The following is a 12295-nucleotide window of genomic DNA, read 5'->3' as shown; positions in this document are numbered from 1 at the left end:
CATGTGCAGTGATAGATAATCAGATTATTTATCTTCTTCATTTTCCTTTCCTAGTATTCATTGGCACTGTAGGGTGAAAGTTAAATTAATTAAGCAGCAGCCCTTGTAACAGAGTATTCTCAGTGCCACCCGTAATAGAAAAGTAAGAGCATCTCCACCTCCATGTACTGGACTGGTACAGTAATGCAAGTCTGTCTCACTCATCATGGTGTGCGTCTGTTTTCCTCTGGTGCAAGTTGACTGCGCTGGCATTATGCCGGCTTGCAGAAGTTAACGTACCAATTTTGCTAAACAAGAGAGAAGAAGAAGAATAAGACTGGTGTACTGTCATAGTCGACTCTAATGGAGTGAGTCCATAGTGCTCGTAGAATTGATTCCTTAAACTCCCACTAATGTTAGAGCAAGGGTGAAGAAGGTTAGATAGATACTGGCCACAATAGTTATGTACTGCACTTGCAAGTTGCTAGTTCTACTGTGACACAACTTTCTGCTGAATCATTTTTTGTTAATCTTAAAGAGCATTGGTTACAGACTATGTCTTTCTTTCTTCATATAGATGCTCCTTCCAAACCAACCCGGAAGGAGCTGGCTAGACGGGCCCGGCAACGGAGGCTGGAGGCCACTGTCGCTGAATATCGCCGGCTGGTGGCCCAGGAGGAGGGGGACACGCAGTCTACCACAACATCTACCGGGACAGCTGCATCCTCCTCCGCGCTCCCTGGGTCACCCAGTCAGCGCAGGTCTCCAGCGGTACGGAGCCGGGGTACCGCAGCCACCCGCAACCGCCGAGCAAAGAAATCAGCTGCCCCCAACAGCAGTTGCAAGAAACGCATGCACCACCTTTCCCTGAGGGTTTCCTACCTCGAGCAGGAGCTACTCAACACGAGAACCCTGCTCGAGACCCTGCGCAAGGAGCATTCCGACCTGGCCCAGAAATTCAACAGCAGCAGCCAGCAGTAGGAGGCGACTGTCCCTTGGCCCTTTTTTAAAGACTTCTGCGGGGTGGGAATTGGGAGTTGGTTTTTTTCACTTTTTTGGACTTTTCACGGACATTCGTTGGGGTTAGGGAGTGGGGGTGGGTTGGGTCTTGTGGGAGATTATTTTTGTCAGGGATATAAATATACTTTAAAGTTTATCTTAACATACGTGTTTTTTTACTGCTTTTGAGGCTGGTGGGTGGGGGTTCAACAGTAACTTTGTTTTGGTGACACTTAAGTGGCATCTTGATTCAAGTTGTGTAATTAATTGCCCAAATGTTTTCAAAACTAAGTGCCTCTCACAGAGTAAGTGAATTCAATAGTCCTAGGACTTTACTAGTACTAGCGTCAGTCTCTCGTCTCTCCTAATACTCCATTATACTTCCTCCCCCCAAACGCTTATCTTACCTGTAATTTGTGTTTGGAAATAGGGCTAGGCACAGGGCTGGCTGCACTGCAAATGGCGATTAAGGTTGGCAATCGTGGGCGGATGAAATGTCATCATTGCGTTGGTACTAGTGGTGTTACGCAGTTGCAGCATCTGAAAAAAAAAGAAAATGAAACCTTGTTTGAGCTTACCGTAGCATTAGAACAGTACGATAGAGAATATAGCAGGTGACAGTACACTAGAACAGTGCCACAATGTAGCCTAACAAATGGTAAAGTATTGAAAGTAAAATTAGTACTTGCGTTAAATTTCTTTGACATTGGGTACTACTACAAGAAATAGTACTGAAGTTGAAGGACACAGCAGCGTAATAATTTGCCACTTCTAGGAGGAGGATGTTCTTGATGGCCTATCAAGTTGATGGCGCACATGAAAATCTGCTTTCATTTGCCAATAGTGACTGAGTGTGAAGCTGAGTAAGAATAGAATATATCCTCGGATTCCTTCACCAGCCTGTTGCTATGACCTTATCCTCCCCAGCAAGGGTGTGGAATTATTGCTATCATTTAGTCACACATCAATCAAAACCACACAGCCCGGGGGAAGAGGGTTAGGGTTTTGGGAAAGTTTTTTTGAGAGAAGAAAAAAAAAGCACAGCATGGACAAACAATAATTGAAGATAAAGAAATCTTTGGGTACAAAGCTAACCATAAATCTTTTAAGTGACATAAAGGAAGTGCATGCACTACTGCATGCATGGTTACTGAAAAGTAAGTAGTACTTTCGACAACCGTGAATGACAGAATGCGACAGTACAGGGCTGCAGCGTTTTCACTTGCCTATCTCTGCCTTCAGAGAAACACTTCTTACATTAAATTAGGTTTAAAAAATAGCCGAAGTAAAACCTATAGAATGGCTGTAGGGATCAATTTAGAAGCAGAGAGAGATCCAAGAAATGCAGAGTCACACTCATAGAAGTTCACAGCAATAACATTACTTAAAAGATAATTAGAAAAGAATGGATACTGTATCTTTATGTTGTTGTAGTTGTCCTGTTGAATTTGGTAAGTTGCACGCATCAAACCATTCCTCTTATTAGCGGCACTCCTCCATTCCAGCTGACGCTCCGTCCATCAATGTTGGTGACCAGAAGACACCCTGTCCACTGCCTGCCTGGCGGATGCTGAATTGCGGCTCGCTAATGTGAAGCCTGACTTCATCCTTTTTTTCCCATTGCACAGACTTAAACCCGGCCTGTAATTATTGATGGAAAAACAGGAAGTGATATTAGAACACCACTGACAAATAAATATAAGGTATGTACGCTTTTTAGTGCAAAAAGTCACACTTTGAGTTTCCTAATAGGCAGTACAATATTTTTGAAAGTGCGTACTCTGTCTGAGTCTCCTTTTGAAGGATAAATAAGTATGGGCAAATTAATTTAGCGGATCTTTCTCCTCAAGCTAGGTGTACTGTAAACTGTGTTTTAGAACAAAATTAGACCTTCCCAGCAGTGCTCCCACCCAGACCCTTACTAAAGCCAGTCGCAAAAATGTAGAAGACCCCCAATCATATCTCAAAAAACGAGGCCTAGTAGAAAACTGGTGACAAAACGTACTCTGAAAGTAAAAGTAGGCCCAAATCCCCCCTTACCCACCGTGGATTGTATTCAAACTACTTGCAAGCAAGCAAAAGTATCCATACCCAGCATCGCTCCAAGACTCGCAACCCCCCCCCACAAACAGCCCCCCACCCAAACACATGAAATACAAATACTGCTAACCCTAACGAGCACTAAGTTAAGAATAGTGGCAAACGCTTTCTTTAACTATGCCAAATCCCCCCTTTCCCACCATGGATTTTCTTCAAATCACTTGCAACCAAAATTACACATTCCCATGAGTGCTCTAAGACCCCAGAACTCAGTTGCAAAAATCTAGAACACCCCGAAACACATGCAATCCTGCTGCTAGGGCTAACCCTAACGAACCCTAAGTTACAAAAAGTGCCAAAAGGCTTTTCCGCATGGATTTTCTCCAAACCAGTTTTATCCGGTATTAGACCTTCCCAGCAATGCCCCAAGACCCGCCAACCCACCCGCAAAAAAGCACAACACCCCCAAACAGCCAAAAAGCCAAAATGGAAAATCTCATACTTACAATATTTTTCGGCCTTCTGTCCAAACGCGCTGTGCAGCTAGGTCATAACTCCCGTTTTCCACAATGGATTTCCTGAAAAGCAAATTCAATCAAAATTAGACTGTGCCAGCAGTGCTCCCAGACCCCAAAACCCACCCACAAACACCCGGAACCCCCCCAAAAGAGCACCTCAAAGACGAGCAAGTCAGCAAAAACGCAAACAGAATTTCGCCTCCGATTTGGTCCAAACCACTTTTATCTGGTATTAGAGCTTCCCAGCAATGGCCCCAGAGCCGTCAACCCAGGCGAAAACAATTAGAAGACCCCCAAACAGCCAAAAAGCAAAAGTGCAAAAATGGGGACTTAGTCATTTTCATGGCAATTTCCAAAATCACTCCGCGCGCGCTCTGCAGCTAGGCCCTAACTCCCCTCTGCCACCATGGATTTGCTTCAAACCTCTTGCAATCAAAAGTATCCATGCCCAGCAGTGCTCCCAGACCCCGAAACCCACCCACAAACAACAGGAAGCCCCCCAAACAGGCCCCCGAAAAAGCTACATTGAGCGAAATGTCAGAAATAGCAAAAACTTTTTCCTCATGGATTTTGTCCAAACCACTTCTATCCGGTATTAGACCTTTCCAGCAATGCCCCAAGACCCGCCAACCCACCCGCAAAAAGCACAACACCCCCAAACAGCCAAAAAGCCAAAATGGAAAATCTCATACTTACAATATTTTTCGGCCTTCTGTCCAAACGCGCTGTGCAGTTAGGTCATAACTCCCGTTTTCCACCATGGATTTCCTGAAAAGCAAATGCAATCAAAATTAGACTGTGCCAGAAGTGCTCCCAGACCCCGAAACCCACCCACAAACACCAGTAAGCCCCCCAAACAGGCCCCTGAAAACATGATAGTGAGCAAAAAGTCAAAAACGTTTTCAAGTCTGATTTGGTCAAAACCAGTTTTATCCGGTATTAGACCTTCCCAGCAATGCCCCAAGACCCGCCAACTCACCCGCAAAGAAGTAGAATACAGTGCAGAGTCTTTCTTCATTGGGCGTAATCCAGCCCTCTGCTTTGAGGGAAATAGGAGTCTGGAGGAGGAGGATAGAGGAGCATGATCTTGTGAACTTGTGAACCTGAGGAATGCAGACTGCAGCACCTTCAAATCAATAAGCAAATAAGTGCAGACAGTTCTGCTGATGGGCTTGTTTTTGTGATTAGGTGATTAAAGTTTTAACTATATTAACTGTGCAAAACAAAGAAAGACAGACACACAGGAATAAAAGTGAATAAGGACGAAAAAGAAAGTTATTGATTCATTGGCTCATTTTCAGGGCTCAGTGTCAGGGAATAAGAGTTCGTCCTCATACTCTGCGAATTCAGGCAGGAGTAGGTCAGTGTCACCTAACAGAGAAGAAATTCCCTCATCTAAGTTGCTGTCCTCCTCGTCTTCATCCGGTGTGTGTTCTCGTACTTTGTAATCTAGTGGTATGAGGTGCTGATTCATCTTGATCATTGTTAACCTCTCCACATTTTTGGGCGAGAGGCGAGTCCGTTTGCAAGTTACAATGCCACCAGCAGCACTGAAAACACGTTCAGAAGACACACTTGCGAGTGGACACGACAAGTAGTTTATAGCCAGGTTGGAGATCTGTGCCCACAACTCTTTTTTCCCATGCCAATACGCCAATGGGTCAGCATTAACATAGACCTCTGGTGAGTCATTCAGATAGTCCTGCACCATCGACTCAAGGTCTCCACGGTTCCTCCACTGTGCTAACTTTTTGCTGGGGCCTTTTGAGAACCAAACCCAAGCAGAGTTAGCCAATCCTCTTCTTCACCCAATGTTACTGTTGTGTCTGGTGCAGATGATCCGGTTGCCAGTGTCTTTAATGGCTGAGAGGTCACTTCTGCCACAGCCACAGGTGCAGAAGTGGATTCTTTTGACTGGGGATGGCCTGCTGATGTACTGCCTTTTCCTTCAATTTTCTGCCGTTCTCTTTCAAACCTCATGGCTGACAAGGCTAGCCAATGTTTGTACTTTGTAACATCTTCTTCACCAAAAGGAAAGAATGCTCTGCCTGCCAGCGCCTTTTTGTAGCGTGGATCCAGAATAGTAGCACAAATGTAATGCTGTTCTGAGTGGATTATTTGAAGACGTTCATCGCCAAGTAGGCGCTCTAATAATTTCTCAGCCAAAACAAAAGCTTCTTGCTTTTCTTCATCTTTTTGAAACATAGAAGACACCGCCTTCAGTTGGTGCTCCAGCATGCGCAACAATGGGATAGCTTTTCCCAAATTACAGTCCTCCCTGCTGACTGCACGCATGAAGACCTCAAAAGGACGAAGCATGTCTGTCAGGCTTTTAACTAGCTTCCATTGCACCGCATCTAGCCTTAGGTCCTTCTGAGCTGTACCCAGTGTTAAGAAATACTGATCGAGTACCGTAAACTGCTCATACAGACGCTCAAGCATGTAGAAGGTTGAGTTCCAACGTGTTGGCACCTCCTGGATGAGTGCTTTCACTGGCATTTGACGTTCATGTAGCAGGCCCCTCAGATGCTTCCGGGCCTTAAAAGAATGGCTGAAATGGTTGCACATTCTTCAGCAGGTGGTCACTAACTCGCACACTGATATTTCTTCACTCAAGATTTTTTTAACAACCAGGTTTATACAGTGCGCCAAACACGGCACTCTGAAATAGTTACCCAGATCCATGGCCTTAACTACATTGGCGCCATTATCCGTGGAAACATAACCAATCTTGCGTTTTCTTGGGCACAGCCAGTGAAAGACCTTTGTGTTAAACTCATTCAAAATGTTTTCTGCTGTATGATGTTTCTCCAAGCCAAACATGGCTAGTGTTGCATGTTTCCGAGCAGCTTTAAAAACTTGGTCCGGGTCAACACCTGCGTTTAGCTTGTCTTTAACCCCTGAAAAAGAGACCCAGTGTGCAGTGATGCACATGTGATCAGTGCCTGCGCCACTGGTCCACATGTCTGTTGTCAGATGTATAGTGTGAACATCACTCTTCTTCAAAGCTGCCCCGATCACCTCCAGCACATCTTCATGTAGTGCTGGAACCGCAACTCTGGCAAAATAGAACGAGCTAGGAACCTTCCATTTAGGGCTGAGCGCTGCCACTAATTCTAGAAAACCAACCCCTTCTACAAAAGAAAAAGGGAGAAGGTCAAGAGCTAGCATTTTAGCCAGCTTAGTGTTATACAGACGCGCCAGTGGGTGGTTGTGTTCATATAGTGCTTCTGAAAACAACATGGTTCTAATGGTGGGCTGGACCATTTTACGAGATGATGATGACTTCTTCGACCCAGTTACGCTTGCTGATGAACTTTTTCGCATTGGTGTCTCACTCTCTCCCACACTCTTAGTGTGGCTCACAGGGGGTGTGCTGACAGGGGTACTGGGTGTAAGTGAAGTGTTTGACGCTTCTTCCTCCTCGTCATCATCAGATGAAACATCAACGTTTTGTTGACTTCCAATTCAGGCTTCCTTGATCTCCGTTAGGTGCGCAAACCATTGGACAGCATGCTGTCTATCAAGATGACCTCTCTGGCCTTCGGTACCATAGTTGGTACCAAACTTACCACGACTAACTGCAAACTTACAAATGCTACAAATGGCTATGTTTTCCTTTTTTGGGCAAACACTAAAGAAGTCCCAAACAGCGGACTTGAAATGTCTGTGGGGGCCGGAGGAGGCGATACTGATGGTGGTCATGCTGCTAATGCCAGATGAAGTGGAGGATGTGTGTTGCCGAACTTTACTACGTTGTGCACTTGCACCACCACTAATTGAGGTCAAGGTGGATGGAGGTCCCTTCTGGCGAGGAAGAAATATGGAAGCGGTAGGTGGTGGTGTACTAGTTAACTCCAATGATGGTGGTGTTCCCATTGCTTCCTCGTCGACAACATCATCACGCTCAGCAGCTTTTCGGGCTAGGGTCAAAATGTCTGTTTGCTGCATGCCCGCTGAGGCTGGAGTGAAGCCTATGATGACTGCGTCGTCGTCATGAGAGTCTTCATCAGCAGGAGTATACGCCACTTCTTGTTGAGCGTCATCACACTCCATACTATGAGAGTTTCGGGGACCTTCCTTTTACGCTTAGCTAACTTTGTCAGATCATGGTGTGCCTCACTCTCAGACGGCAGTGATGGTTCCCAAGTTTGATCCGTATCATCAGAAGGAGGTGGGCTTGAAGAAGAAGTAGACACCATCCTTGATCTTTTCCTTGCTAGGGATGTGGAAGACAATGAATGATCAGGAGTGGCTTCCTCAAATGATACCTCGGCTTGAATGTCGATTTCCTGATTTGCCCCTACTTCGGGAGGAACAACTATTGTGGGCACTTGTGCCCCCTCCATGCACCTCTGCACCCGTGTGGGGCTAAACGCGTTGGTTGTTCTGGCTGTGCTGCTGGTTTTGAAATACCTTTTGGCATTCTATGTGACAAGAAGACAAGATTAAAAGATTCAGTATTAAAAACGAAGAAAGAATTTGGATTTGTTTACCAAATTGTGCATTTATGCCTTTAATAACTGTTATTTTGCCTCTCTCTATCTAAGATATTGTTTAGTAATTGTTGAGTCCTGTGGCAGTGGACTAATGAGGTGGGCAACTTTGATCTGTGCATGTTTAAATAACAAATTCATATAGCTTGGTGATGCGGCCCGCCAGCATCCTTTACTGCCATTTTCTTCTGTTGATGGGGTATTAACACCAACAGTCTGTGTGACAAAACTATCCCTTCACTCTGACGTATAGACACAGCTGATGCTGCAACAGAACAGAAGCACCCAGGCAGTGCACAAGCAACTGGATCAAGAACAGCTGAAAAATATGCACAAGGACGTTGCTTGTCACTGTGTGTCTGTACTAAAACTGACAATGCACACCCATCTCTCTCTTGTACATAGAGTGTAAAAGTCTTAGTGTAATCTGGAGTGCCTAATACTGGTGCAGAACAAAGAGCTTGATGCAACTGATGGAAAGCATTCTGGCATTCATTCGTCCATTGAAGGGGCATTGGAGTGTCTTTAGTCAGAAGAGCCAAAAAGGGTTTAACAATGTGTGAGAAGCCTAAAATCCATTGCCTACAAAAAGAAGTAAGACCAATGAATGCACAGACATCTTTCTGAGTTCGGGGCACTGGCGTGTCTAATGTAGCTTGAATGTGGTCTGGTGTAAGTGCATGTCCCTCCTTAGACAGAAGGTGGCCTAAATAGGTAACCTTTGGTCTACAATATTGCAATTTCTTCCGTGAAACTTTGTGGTGCTGCGATGCAAGGAAGGAAAGCAATGACAGCGTTCCTTCTTCACACTGCTCAGGAGTATCACCGGCCAACAAGATGTCGTCAACATACTGTATGAGAGCCACCCCAGTCGGCACAGGAAAGGAATCAAGTTGACGTTTCAATGCTTGGCTGTAAATACTAGGACTCTCTGTACACCCTTGAGGAACTCTACAGAATCTAAATGATTGATTATTCAAAGTGAAGCTGAACAAATACAGGCTATCAGGATGAATAGGGATTGAGAAGAAGGCATTCTTCAAATCAATCACAGTAAAGGTAGTGGCAGTCGGAGGAACCAAAGTAAGAAGTGTAGTGATGTCAGAAACTACCGGGTATTGTGGCACTACAATCTTGTTAACCTCTCTTAAATCAATGATAAACCTGTATATTTTAGTATCAGTATCTTTCTTCAAAAGAGGAAGGATAGGGCTATTGCAAATATAGTAAGGGACTTCTTCCACAAACCCCACTTCAATCGTACGAGTGCCTCTTCACCTTCTCGATAAATTTTGTATTGAGGCAATCGCGGCAATGAAGCTCCCTCCTTGACACTAATATGCACTGGTGGAATAACCATTTGCCCTACATCAGTGTCCGAAATGGCCCACAAAGTACTAGGGAGTGACGCCAATGCAATATCCTCACTAATAAGACAGGACTTTTCAATCACCAGGTAGTTATCATTCAAAATAACACGCACACATTCTGGGGAACAACGTATCGTAGCCCTAAAATACCAGAGCATATAAAGACCCACAATATTGTCTGGTGTGTTAGGGGAAAGCAGAAATGGACATTGACAGCAGTAAATTTAACAACATGGAATGCAAGTGGTTGTAACAATGGGCTAAGGGAAGGTGTCCCATCAAAACCTGCGTCAGAACACAAATCAGTTTCGTTTTGACGTTGAGGATCCCATGCGTACGCGACACCGGTTTTTCATTTCATTTGAACATTTGAGCCTTGAAATTGACGATAAGGACACTACCTGTTTGAATACAACCACAGGCGAGATTTGGCGGTCCCTCCAGGCTATGAACTCTTGATATTGAACATTCTCCATCAGGCTGAGCTGCAGCCCTCATCATTCATAGCTTTTTCTTATTTTTACTATAAGGGACATCTACATTGCATAAAATGTATTGTCCTGATGATGGTCTTTGGATCCTACCTGTGAGACCGAAACGTCGACACACCAGTCCAAGTCTTCATTCTATTGTTTGACTTTCTATTTTATTTCTAAAAGAAGTCAATTTTATACATATTTGTTCAAGACTGGATTGTTTTCTTATGTACCAATGGATTGTTTTGCTTTTTCCACGTACCTAAGATTTACATGCAATTACTTTTGATTATGTACCCTTACATTTGAATGCAAAAATATAAATAATAATTTTTCTATGAAAAACATATTGGTTCGTGTTGCTTTACATCGTTTTCTTAAGATTCATTTGGTGAACAATACCACATTGAGTGTTGAAAATTATCTCAACTGTTCAACTTCTATGGGGCTAGTGTGGTAGTTTCTATAGAGTTTTGTAACAGATAATAATACAACGAGAGTAGTATCTGAATCATCCAGCCTCCAAGTCTTAACAATAGAGACTGTGTTACACTGCATAAACTTGTACTTCTAAAAAATCCCTTGCAGGCACTTTCCCCAGTAACCTACCCATCCACGGCGGCGATGCGGGGTCGCAGGACAGGCGGTCAAGAGTGTTAAACCATCCCAGTTTTTGCTGAACGATGTGCCACAGTTGAACCGAATGCTGAGTTGGCCCTGTGAGCATGTATTTACCGGACTTTGAGTACAACGCCGCCTCAAAGTTCCCACCGGGAAGGAGCCACCTGTCCATGCCATATCCCGGGTCATTGCCGTCACAGTACGTGCCTTGGTTAATGGCCGAGAGGTGTGCGGCCCAGTAGTACTTACGGATATCCGGGAGTGCTATCCCCCCTTGAACCATCCCAGTGTTAATTTCTGTAGGGATATTCTGGGTGTATCGGACCACAGGAGGTCTCTCTGTGCGGCTCCTACAGCTGCAAAATATGACTGCGGGACCAGGTCAGGGTAGTTTTGTAGGGTGTAGAGGAAACGAGGCAACACTATCATTTAAAAAGTGCTGCCCACCCTAGCAGGGACAGCAGGAGTTTTTGCCACGCCGCGGAGTCTCGTTTAAGCCGTTGTAGGGGAGGCAGAAGACTCCTCTCGTACATGGTGGTTTTATCTTTGGAAATAAAAATCCCCAGATATTTGAATCCTTCCGTGACCACCTGTATCGGGTAGTCCCTGGGGAGCACCGGGGGGTCTCCGTGGAGGACGAAGAGGAGAGATTTGCTCCAGTTAATGCTGTAGCCTGAGTTCTTCCCAAAGTTAGTGAAGATGTCCAGGGCCACCACGAGGGACCTCCGAGGCCATGTGAGGTAAAGTAGGATCTCGTCCGCGTAGAGCAAGATCCTGTCCTCCCACCCATCAGCCCACCGAAGCCCCTTTAAAGACACATCCTGTCTGATCCACGCGGCTAGTGGCTCAAGAGAAAGGGCAAACAGGAGAGGGGAGAGGGGGCATCCCTGCCGCGATCCTCTCTCAAGGCCGAAAGCCTCAGAGATTGTATTATTAACGGTGACTTGGGCCAACGGCTTTGAGTAGAGGAGGCGCACCCATTCGATAAAGATCGGGCCGAAACCCATTTTTCGAAGCACTGCAATTATATGGGGCCATTCCAGCGTATCGAACGCCATTGTGGCGTCGAGTGACACCACACTGTGTCCTCTTGGAGAGTGTGCCATCTCCCCATCACTCCATTAAGGTGCCGGAGGTTGAGTGCCGTGCATCAACCTTTTCTAATGCTTTACAAACATCCCCAAAACTTGTATGTTCATCGACTTAACAAATAGGCTTCCTCATATAAGGGGGTAAAATCAGCCTTAAAAACATATCGTTATCAGGCAAAGTCATAGTACAAGAACTAATGGCTCCTTCAACTTCCTCATAAAAAGCGGCCAGATTTTTCTGCAGGTCGGGCAAAGCAGTTTTAAGAGCCATGACATCCGCTCTACTCCAAAGAGTGTAGACTCAATTATAAATAAAATAACTCTTCGCATTAGTGGAATCCTTATTATCATCTGTTCCCGCACCCTTAGGAGGGACATACAAAGGTGCGGCTTCCCATATGGGTTTCCCATGAACTACAACATTCTTATCTGTCTCTGAATCATCGGCCTGCAGTACGGTTGTATGAAGTGTTTGTGCAGCTGCAGCAGCTGCCTTTTTCTCCTCTGGCAAACAGAATGCATCAGCTCACAGTTTAACCACACGTCTAATTAAGTCAGCCACCTGAGGGAGGAAAAAAAGAGCATCATGCAATTTCTTATAATTCCTTGCTCTAACTCTGTGGAATGCTTCCTAAACCGTTCAATTACTTCTATGGCAAATACTTCCACAAAATATAACTGCTCCCTGTCCTGCTATTGTTGCAC

This window comes from Lissotriton vulgaris, chromosome 10, assembly GCF_964263255.1.
Source record: "Lissotriton vulgaris chromosome 10, aLisVul1.2, whole genome shotgun sequence".
In the NCBI taxonomy this organism is placed as follows: domain Eukaryota; kingdom Metazoa; phylum Chordata; class Amphibia; order Caudata; family Salamandridae; genus Lissotriton; species Lissotriton vulgaris.
This window is presented reverse-complemented; position numbering follows the sequence as displayed.